We start from the raw sequence: 12,071 nt of genomic DNA, 5'->3' as shown, positions 1-12,071 counted from the left end.
GTTGACCCTGGGAGGGTTATGGGCTATTTTATATCCCGGGAAAATATGTAGCGGGACTTTTATCATACAGGGGACTTTATCCCGGAAAACTCCTTCACGCAGGCAGAGCCGCGAGCAAAAGCTAGTATTATATACGTATGGATGCTCATTTTAATAAATTCAGTAGAATATTTTGTACCTTACGTCTTGCGACGCGTGGATCGTTAATAATTCCGCAATGCGGAAACTATCTGATATGTGATTGGTGCACGGATATTGGCCTGCGCAGTGAATACGCATAGAGTAGGTTTGAACAGAGTTTGCATAGTTGTCAAATCAATGAGAATAATATAACATAAAATGGTCATTCATAAACTACTCTGTATTTTCTGCGCAGAGATTTTATTCTGCGCTTAAATTGCCGCAATGCGGTATTTTCTCAGGCAGGTATATATTTGTTCTGCATACTTAATGCACATAAAATGATTTTTTAAATAACTCTCATATTTAAAAACAAATGTTGAAATGTTGGGGCTCTTATTCTGCTGCTACAAGTTTTAAAATAAACACGTTCCATATTTTAATTCATTGCAGATCACAACTCTTGATGATCCTCCCAAATGTATCAGGCATTAAGTTCTATATCTTTCATAGTTTCCATCAGGTCCTATACATTTGGTGTGTAGAACTCGCCTGACACATTGCAACTTAAAGACAATTCTTTTGTCGGCTTGTGAAAAAGGCTTGTTCAGACACCGAATAACAAAACATACAGAAAAATACTTCGCAACTTTCAAGAGATTAACATGTTAACGTAACAAAAATCGTTTGGGACAAACCTAACATTTCTTAAACTGACAAAATTACTTTAAAATTATGAAGCAAAAGTGGCGTCTCCAAGCAGGGTTTTCTACATCCTGGTCAGGATATTAAGATTACAATAATACCATCAGGTTATCGATGTCGTCCATATCGTATTGCGCAGGATAACACTTATTTCCAAAATGCATACATTTGAATAGGTACGTACTAGTCTGTACATTTAAAATCTGGATCAATACTTTAACAGAGGGAACTAATTCACTAAGAGAGAGGGAGAGAGCACTACTGATTTTTTTGTGGTCCGATGTCCCCTAATTAATTGTACTTTACGGACCTAACCTACTAAATATTTTGAAAAAAGAAAGAACGTATAGACACTACGACTGCTTTACAAAAAAATGTTTAGTAATCGGAACGAGATGCCCAGTTCTGTTATAGATAAGTACTTTATAATAGGGTCACAAAAATCCGAGAAACGATTTGTATTTAAATTCCGTTTGAAGTAAATACAAAATTGTTCCTGAATCCATTACCTGGGATCCCTAGCTCACGTCGAGGCTCCGTCGTTCTTTCCCTCGGAGCCGCCGCCTGGGCCGGACGTGTCTCCGGAGTGTCCAGCAACAATTTGTGCATTCATGCATGAGTTGTTGCTGGACATTCCTAATTAATAAAGTTTACTCCAAACATCACCCCATGTGCAGCGCTATCATTAAAAAGGTCAGTCTCCGTGTTCCTTTCTTCAACTAATATTAAAGGCTCAGGCGTGAGTAATGAAGAGTGGTGGGACAGCTATCTGCAGCAGTTTGAGACCACCAGCGGAATGAGGTGATACGCGTGAGTGAACAGAATAGTGGACTGATGGTTATAATACGAATCACATTAGTATGTCATTAATGTGTCATAGTGTCCAACGACCGATAGTGCCCAACATGGCGGTAGACACTATTGTTGTGCAACGCGCATGTGCAACGTGAAGGGACGCCTCGCGAGCTCACCCAGGGCCCAGGAGTAGTTTAGTGAACATACCTAAAAAATTATATTCATTGAACGTCCGATGATCCAAAAAAAATAAATAAAAATGCCTTTTCCTTAAATATTTCCTGTCATTGTTACAGGTTACTCTCAACCTTACAAGCAGTACTCAACTTCCGCCTGGAAAACAGAAGTTCCTCCAGCAGCCAGTAGAGACGCAGTGAAGAAATACTCGTCCTCGAGTAACCAACACACTCTACTGGAAAACGATCCGGCGACCTACTGCACATTTATTGTTATTTTTGAATCGGCCCAAAATACTGTTGACATTACAGTTATTTTTATTTAATACCATCTTGAGTTCTTGTTCTCGCTTGTGTTTAAGTGTCAACAGTATTCGTGTACTCTACCGGTGTATTAGTTTATCCCCGGACCGCAGGGACAGTCTGATTGTAACACTAGTCCTGGGAGCTGGCCTAAAGGAGTGAGATCTACTAGATGTGAATGTAATGGCTTTGAAGCCAACACTAACCACTGAGTCATACTTTAGCCGCAACAAAGCTTCTTCTTGTTATATTACGGTAATACTTGTTCTATTGTAGTTTATGATGACAGTCACGAACGCATGCAACACAACGAGGTTGTATGTAATAGTATTATAAGACCAGTTATATTCCAATCGACGAAATATAAATGGTGTAATATGTAATAATGAAGTCACTGTGGGGCAAGTGGCAGTAGTGAAGTAATGTAATGCTTGTATTGTTAATGTATAAGAATATAATCATTTAAGAAATAATCTATCTTTGTAGAATTAATATTATTAATGTTTGATTCAATAATATGGATGGATATGGGATGTTCCGACTGAGCACTGGACTTAGCTTCTTAATGTATAAGTAGATAAGCACAATGTAATCGTTTAGAATAATAAATAATTAAGGCAAATCTGTTGTTTTATTTTCCGATGTTTAGAAAACATTCTGGTGGCATACACTTGTCCATCTAAATGGTACGTAAAAATACATTCTCACTACTATTCAGTTTCTAAGGTATTAGAGGTCAATCGAGTAAAACAAAACAAAATGTGAAAATTAATAAGATAATTTTTTTGAATAGTCAATGTTGCAAACGATGGAAATAATTTTACAAGTCGTTGTTCATAGAAGTACTTAAAAGACTATAATCAAATTTCATCACACGAGCGGTGAGGCTCGGTCGACGTCTTAGAACACGAGTCTGTCTCTAACTAGCTATGACATTATTCAAATATAAAGTAAGGGCGTTGGAAATATGAATTCTCCACTACTCTCATTTCCCTCTTTGTATTGATTTTTGATGCAAGAACATTCGTACGACTATTACAATAAATGTTAAAGTGTTAAAAAATATTGAAGCCTTAAGCCTAACAACAGTTGAGCCTTAAATAAAAAAGGACAGTAAATTAAAAAGAGTATGCATGTAACTTTATTTTAATTGGTCCATTTTGGATGTACGAACGTTATAAATGAAGTTTTGGCTCTATGTGTTACGCTATTAGTAGATGCAGATGTAGGTGAACTAAAATATTGTGTATTTATAGACGAATCCACAAATGTAACGATTTCTAAAACTTGCCTGAGTGGAAACTGCAAATGAAAATAACCTGGTTGCTGCTCTTATGAATTCTTTGAAAGAATTTAAAACACCAACTGTTAATACAGTAGGAATTGGTACACGTTACGCTTTCGTAATGGTGGGAGAGAATATGCTGAAGAGAGAACATGATTTAACAATACATGATATTGATCCTTTTGAGTATGCCATCCTCTACAACTATCGGTTTTACATGCTTCAGTAACTACAATAACCAGAGATTAAGTCTTTAGTTACGGGAAACTTTCAACTAATTTCTAATTTACCTGAAGAGACAAGAGGAACATAAAAATATTTTTGAGACAGTAATTAGCGGAAAATGGCCACTTAAACTGTGCACGCACAATATTAAGAAAGCAGGTTCTAAAAACAATTTGATCACACTGGCGGCACTTTCCTCTAATAAACAGAGTTAGCATTCGCATTCGATTTTGTCGATTATTAACTTTTGCTTCGCAAATATGATCTTTATGGCTTTAAAGACAAAGTTCTGGAATGTATAGGAACGCAATATTAACTGCTACATCATACATATCCGCATACAAAGAACACATGTTCGGTGTCTCCCTTGATAGTTTTGGAGCTCATACTATTTATGATATACATTAATAAAATGGAAAAGGCTTGATGCTTTGTATGTATGCATGTATGCATGTATGTATGTATCGACTACCTCGGTGGCGTTGTCGTTGTACGTACGAGGTAGGAGTACAACTACCGCGCCGAGGTCGTGGGTTCGAATCCCGGGTCGAGCCAAACTAAATGTGACTAGGTTTATCCATCCTGAAAAAACAAATAGTCGCAATTCGGAGTAAGGAAGTTGGCGGTGTGTACCCCTGTCCTTGGAAACACTTTGCCCTGCGTCTGATCTCTGTGCGGTCATGTCGGAATGTCGTCTCACCGGACTAAGAGAGTCACAAACAGAGAGTGTACCTGTGTATTGCGCATTCATATATGTATGAAATTTTTCATGTTATTATCATCACAGTGATGTGATCTCTCCCTCTGTCCTCTCGACCAATCCATTCCAAGAGTTTCTCCAAATGTCTTCTGAAGTCAATATTACTGCATTGCAGCAATTTAGTGCGCAACACAAAATCCCTGCGCAGCAAATACAGGGTAATTGCTGTGAGAGCTTTCTACTATTTTAAAACTGTTTCTTGGTTGTTTTTATTGTATAAGAAAATTTTGTTGACATATTGAATCATAGATATCAGATTAACTGTGAACATTTCGTTTTCATACAACCACTTATATGCATAGTTCATAAGTAAGGTGATGAGTCAAATCCTTAAAAACGATAATATATTGAAAGGTTTTGCTGCCGCTTAGTGTCTCTTGTGTATTGGTGTCTTAAAAACTCCCAATAGTATATTGTATATGTTTTTTTTTTTATTTGCTATGTTTATAGCGGCGATAGCCTAGTTGGTTGTGCAAAGACGTACGTTTGCAGGTCCAAATCCCAAGGGCATACCCCTCTGTCTTTTCTAAAAAAATATGTATGCATTCTTTGTGAATTATCGCTTGCTTTAACGGTGAAGGAAAACATCGTGACGAAAATTGCATACCTGAGGAATAATCAAAAACCTCTAAAATCCGGTGGTTCTCACTCAAACTACTCTGCGTGCACGCCACCGCTAGGGCATGCGCATAAAGCATTTGTTATGTATGGATTAACATTAACTACACAGGAAGTATACATATATAATAACGTAATGGAGAATTAGCTTGTGCTCGCGACTGCGCTCGCCCTCTATAATAATAATATCAGCCCTGTATTATATACAGTTGGACACGGGCTTCCTCTGATACTGAGAGAATTAGGCCTTAGTCCACCACGCTGGCCTAATGCAGATTGGTAGACTTAACACACACTTTCGAAATTCCTATAGAATTTTTCCGGGACATATATACATGAGAATAACACATAGGCTACAATTTATAATGATTTTGTGTAATTAGGTCATAATATAACAATACCTATCATGTAAGTCACCAACAAATTGCTATCTTGGCGTACGCCGCCTAAACAGTTGGAGTTAGACAAAGATGATGTACCGTAGGATTGTTTGTCTCAAATAGTTCTAAATAAAAATCCGCGACAGCATCTAACTTTTATGTGGAAGCCATTATGACCAAAATAGTGACATATGGGCAATTTAATATCTCGGGAAAATTTTTAGCGGGACTTTTATCATACAGGGACTTTATCCTGGGAAACTCCTTCATGCGGGCAGAGCCGCGAGCAAAAGCTAGTATTATATACGTATGGATGCTCATTTTACAAATTCTATACAATATTTTATACCTTACATCTTGCGACGCGTGGATCGTTAATAGTTCCGCAATGCGGAAACTATCTGATATGTGATTGGTGCACGGATATTGGCCTGCGCAGTGAATACGCATAGAGTAGGTTTCAACAGAGTTCGAATAGTTGTCAAAACAATGAGAATAATATAACATAAAAACGGTCATTCGTAAACTACTCTGTATTTTCTGCGCAGAGATTATATTCTGCGCGTAAGTTGTCGCAATGCGGTATTTTCTCAGGCAGGTATATATTTGTTCTGCATACTTAATGCACATAAAATGATTATTTTTAAATAACTCACTTATTTAGAAATAAAATGTTAAGGCTCTTATTCTGTTGCTTTAAGCTTTAAAGTAAAAACGTTCCATATTTTAACTCATTGCACACCACAACTCTTAATGATCTTCCTATATGTATCAGACATTAAGTTCCATATCTTTCATAGTTTCCACCAGGTCCTTCCTATACATGTGGTGTGTAGAACTCGGCTGACACATTGCAACTTAAAGACAATTTTTTTGTCGGCTTGTGAAAAAGGCTTGTTCAGACACCGAATAACAAAACATACAGAAAAATACTTCGCAACTTTCAAGAGATTAACATGTTCACGTAACAAAAATCATTTGGGACAAACCTAACATTTCTTATACTGACAATGTTCTTTAAAATAATGAAGCAAAAGTGGCATCTCCAAGCAGGGTTTTCTACATCCTGGTCAGGATATTAAGATTACAATAATACCATCAGGTTATCGATGTCGTCCATATCGTATTGCGCAGGATAAGATTTATTTCCTAAATTCTTACATTTGAATAGGTACTTACTAAACAAAATAAAAGAACTTAACATATCATTTTGGTAGTTATTTTGCATAGTTTAAACTTTAAAGACAAGTCAACACGTGAGGCTCTATGTTTAAAATCTGGATCAATACTTTAATAGAGGGAACTAATTCACTAAGAGTGAGGGAGAGAGCACTATGGTGGCCGGATGGCCGGGAAATCCGAGAATGTCCTGATTTTTTTCGTGTGATCCCATGTCCATTAATTAATTGTACTCTACGGTCCCAATCTACTGAATATTTAGAAAAAAGAAAGAACGTATAGACACCACGACAGCTTTACAAAAAATATTTAGTAATCGAAACGACCTCATAGAAGAAGCAGGAGGACGCTAGATGCGGGCCAAGTTCAGCAGTGGAAATCCTAAGGCTGATGATGATGATGATAAATTCGAACGACATGCCCAGTTTTTTGTTTTAGATAAGTACTTTATTATTGAGTCAAAAAATTTTTAGAAAAAAAATGTATTTAAATGAAGTGAATACAAATTTTTTCTGAAACTGTAATCCTTTACCTGGGAACCCTAGCTCACGTCGAGGCTCCGTCGTTCTTTCCCTCGGAGGCGCGCGCCTGGGCCAGACGTGTCTCCGGAGTGTCCAGCAACAATTTGTGCATTCATGCATGAGTTGTTGCTGGACATTCCTAATTAATAAAGTTTACTCCAAACATCACCCCATGTGCAGCGCTATCATTAAAAAGGTCAGTCTCCGTGTTTCTTTCTTCAACTAATATTGAAACCTAAGGCGTGAGTGATGAAGAGTGGTGGGACAGCTATCTGCAGCAGTTTGAGACCACCAGCGAAATGAGGTGATACGCGTGAGTGAACAGAATAGTGGACTGATGGTTATAATACGAATCACATTAGTATGTCATTAATGTGTCATAGTGTCCAACGACCGATAGTGCCCAACATGGCGGTAGACACTATTGTTGTGCAACGCGCATGTACAACGTGAAGGGACGCCTGGCGAGCTCACCCAGGGCCCAGGAGTAGTTTAGTGAACATACCTATAAAATGATATTCATTGAATGTCCAATGACCCAAAATTAAAAAAATAAAAATGCCTTTCCCTTAAATATTTCATCTCATTGTTACAGGTAACTCTCAACCTTACAAGCAGTACCCAACATCCGCCTGGAACACAGAAGTTCCTCCAGCAGCCAGTAGAGACGCAATGAAGAAATACTCGTCCTCGAGTAACCAACGCACTCTACTGGGAAACGATCCGGCGACCTACTGCTCATTTATTGTTAGTTTTGAATCGGCCCAAAATACTGTTGACATTACAGTTATCTTTATTTAATACCATCTTGATTTCGTGTGCTCGTTTGTGTTTAAGTGTCAACAGTATTCGTGTACTCTACCGGTGTATTAGTTTATCCCCGGACCGCAGAGACAGTCTGATTGTAACACTAGTCCTGGGAGCTGGCCTAAAGGAGTGAGATCTACTAGATGTGAATGTAATGGCTTTGAAGCCAACACTAACCACTGAGTCATACTTTAGCCGCAACAAAGCTTCTTCTTGTTATATTACGGTAATGCTTGTTCTATTGTAGTTTATGATGACAGTCACGAACGCATGCAACACAACGAGGTTGTATGTAATAGTATTATAAGACCAGTTATATTCCAATCGACGAAATATAAATGGTGTAATATGTAATAATGAAGTCACTGTGGGGCAAGTGGCAGTAGTGAAGTAATGTAATGCTTGTATTGTTAATGTATAAGAATATAATCATTTAAGAAATAATCTATCTTTGTAGAATTAATATTATTAATGTTTGATTCAATAAGATGGATATGGGATGTTCCGACTGAGCACTGGACTTAGCTTCTTAATGTATAAGTAGATAAGAACAATGTAATCGTTTAGAATAATAAATAATTAAGGCAAATCTGTTGTTTTATTTTCTGATGTTTAGAAAACATTCTGGTGGCATACTTTTGGCAATTCGATCGTGTTGGTTAGAGGGATTCAAACGAATTTATGGGTCTATTAAATGCTTGAGTCCTTTTAAGACCACAAATTTCAAAAACCTTTCACCAAACATTTTGTAAGAACACAATCCGTTTTTAAACTACTTTTTGTTATACATCATTCGCTAACGTCGTTATAAGGATCAATTATTGGGAAGTATTGACATAAGGCAAACTTAAGGAAAGGGTTCATGTCTTTGATTTTACATTTAGGGACACGGTTAAATTAGGTTTTTTTATTTTTCAACGCTTTAAATATTAAATTGTAAAGTATTAAAAGTCCTGTGACTAGCATTATAATATATGTGTATCGGGTTCTCTTCTCCTCGTTTTCTGAACACTTTGAGTGGTTTTAAAAATAATAAGAGTAAAAGAGGTATTCTGTTATTATTAAAGTTTAATCTGAATAAGAATGTCATCTTTCGATATTATAATACGCTTAATTTATTTTACCATGTTGTACATAGATACACATAAAATATATCATGAGAACTTATATCCTATATTTTATTTATCGACAGGGGTCAATTTGACAGCCAATAATATATATAAAAATATATAGAATTACACACAAAAGGTATAAAATGAGATAATAAAAAACTACGACTACGGAATACTCAGTCTTGGTATAAAGCCTACGTCATATGGTGTCACAGCGTTACAACAAAAGTAAAATGTTTAGGTAATAAGTTTTACCATAATCCTTCAAATTATTTTTGTAGTTTACGCAAATGATGTCGCGGGCAACAGCTACTTATAATAAATTTTACAACAAATAAATTTTAGGTTATTTGAAGTTCATCGGGTCATCTAGTATTGCAATAAAATCGTAGATCTTCCTAATTTGTGCGCGTATAACTCAAAAGGCACTAATTGGATTTAAAACCTTATTACGGAATAATATTGTGAAGTTTTATTTTGAGTAATACTTAGTTTTTATTTTATCAAAATAGACCCACAGAATAAAAAACATTTTTAAGTTTAGTACAAAGATGAATCTCTCTTTGTTATGGAGGGAAGTGGAAAATTAATATTTTCAACTCCTCCCTATCTTTCTATTTGATTAACTTCGTTGCGGGATAATGACAAATTAGCTTTCCCTGAGACTCGACGAGCTTCACTGCTCGGTCTCATAAAATACGTGCCAATGCTGATCCTCGCTTACAGGAGTTGTAGTGTGAGGGCCGGAAAGTCTCTAGTACAAAGATGAAGAAGACAAAGACTGTTGTGACAATAACGTCTAAAATACAAAAGAAATCTTCTTTTAGTTATGCGTTCCTAGTAACCAAAGCGCGTATTTGGGCTCCTGATTGGTTTGGATAGCTATCTATCTAACTATGCATATATCTCGTGTGGTGTTGCTAGGCAACGATTACGGTGGTGAAACTCGATGGGTGAGATCTTCTCATTCCTCATACCATAGAACCACCCGCTGTGGGGGTTTTGGGGGCTTTAACATATTACGCACACGAAGGAGAGTTTCCAGAAAGGCTCTTCTGTAGCTATGCATTCCCAGTCGAATTGTCGCGAATTTGTATGCATTAAAAACCGATCGGTTGCCAATAATATTTGAGATACAAATACGTGTATAACTAAATCGCAATACTTATACTCGTGTGTGTGATTTGCAGTGCTAACGCACATAGAGGCTTTCTACCCTTCCACTACAGACTATTCATTATATTAGGCTAGTGTTCTCGTCATCCCTGGTAGCTAGATGGATTTTAACTATTTATATGATTCGACGACCCCTTCGTTCTTATGTCGCTGTACCGCTTCATTCGGAAATTTTAAGTGTTCTGTTTTATAGATCTCCAGAAAAGGCCGTGGTTTGATCGTCCTCCGGTGTTATTCTCTCTGTAAAATATTTTTTTTAATTTTTGAAACTTTTCGTATAATTTCTATGCTTGTCATTCTCAGACAAAGAACAAGCACAGAAGGAATCTAAATTACCCTCATATACTTATCCTTTTTTTTCAAATAGGCCAAAACCGTTGAAAAGAACGAGACAAATATTATGTTGCTAAGTTCGGCTTGCGTACACTTTAAAATTATCAAATGGTTACCTTTGGTCCTCTTTATGATGCCGAATTAAAAAGCAAATAAAATGTCAAATGTTCCAACTTGCCAACCTCAAAACAATGTCACAAACGCGCCCACACAATTTAGTTACGTTATACTTCAGCGCGTGCTTTTCAAAAGTGGCTACATGTTTTGTAATATTTTTGTTGTTAATTTTAATAAATACACAGTGCTGTTTAAGTATAATATAGCCCTACGAACAAGCAATGGTCTGCGTCATTGTGGGGTGTAAATCTCATTCTTCTCGTAAAAGAAAATGAAACTGAAATCATCAGCTTCCATCGGTGAGTAAACAAAAAACTTAATATATTTGCTTAAGCCCTGTACATAAGTGCAAAAAGTATGATTAATTAATCTTTATTATGCTGTAGTCATATTATAATCTGCTGTTGGCCATTCGATACAGTAATTATTAAGTATTTTTCATTTTTCCCATTTTACGTAGTCGTGTTCAATAGTGTTGTGCTGCATATTCTGTCGATAACATATTTTAGTTTACTATTTTGCATAACTTGCCTTTACTTTCAATATACGGTGGTGTAGTGGTAAAAGCCACTTGGAAACCGTGCGCGAAGGCTGGGGGTTGAGGAAACTATCTGATTTTCATAGTGTGTCTCATACAATGTGTTTCATTGCAGATTCCCCACAGTTGATGCTATGAGGCAAAAATGGATCGTTTCCATAGCTCGTCCCAATTGGCATTGGAAAAAACAGCACCGTGTTTGTTCTAAGCATTTCGACAAAGTTTTATTAACATTGAAATAAGTTATCAAACATATGTGACATGAATGATACCGCTGTGTTTTAATTTTACTGTCCCATTTTAGTAGCTTCTGTCAAATCACACACACTTGGGTATCTTTTTAATCCCTAAGAGAGTCAGAAAAGAACAGAAGGCGTACTGGCTTCCTCCTAAACGAAATTCCGGCCGATTTCTTGTTTGTTACAGCGGTTTCCATTCTTTCCGAAATTTGTAACATTTTCTTAATTTAATAATCTAAATGCTTGACCATTTTGTTAGAATGACGTTTCGGAAGGCATGGAAACTGCTGTAAATAACGAATGAAAATTGAACAAAATTTAGCTCGAAAGAAAGCCGGTAGTTCTATAGTTTATTGTAATTTAACAGCTTCTTAACGAGTGCTTTTATATACCCAGACTTCTTTTGGTACTTGAATACCAAATCAGGATTTTGATATCTTTTTTTTAGCCTTTATCTAAAATAGCAATTTGCAACGGTTTGTAGTTGATTGACTGAAAAGTGTTTATTTTAGCAGGTCTGTGAATTTACCATAGCCGATAGACAAAGCATCTATCGATATCGATAAGATATCAGAAGGCATCATAACACAATTAAATGTCTTGCTGTCTAAGACAGAGTACACTCAAATGTCATAGTGTTACTTCTATGCTTGTCATTGTTCTGAGACGCTAGTGAATATCC

General features: G+C 36.5%; 1 protein-coding gene and 2 long non-coding RNA genes across 3 annotated transcripts in view; 2 read left to right on the top strand and 1 right to left on the bottom strand.

The window, feature by feature from the left end:
- The window catches only part of LOC115440541 (titin), an 87,693-nt gene that overhangs the window by 34,457 nt on the left and 41,165 nt on the right, over nucleotides 1–12,071 (bottom strand). The window lies entirely within an intron of this gene.
- LOC119190846 lies at nucleotides 1,389–2,304 on the top strand. The gene is made up of 2 exons (XR_005113206.1): nucleotides 1,389–1,518; nucleotides 1,917–2,304. It is a non-coding gene; the product is annotated as an uncharacterized LOC119190846 (long non-coding RNA).
- On the top strand, nucleotides 7,114–7,853 carry LOC115440543. The gene is made up of 2 exons (XR_005113208.1): nucleotides 7,114–7,263; nucleotides 7,663–7,853. It is a non-coding gene; the product is annotated as an uncharacterized LOC115440543 (long non-coding RNA).

The sequence above is a fragment of the Manduca sexta genome, chromosome 27, assembly GCF_014839805.1.
Source record: "Manduca sexta isolate Smith_Timp_Sample1 chromosome 27, JHU_Msex_v1.0, whole genome shotgun sequence".
Taxonomy (NCBI): domain Eukaryota; kingdom Metazoa; phylum Arthropoda; class Insecta; order Lepidoptera; family Sphingidae; genus Manduca; species Manduca sexta.
The sequence above is the reverse complement of the archived record's forward strand: the minus strand, read 5'-3'. Positions and strand labels throughout refer to the sequence as shown.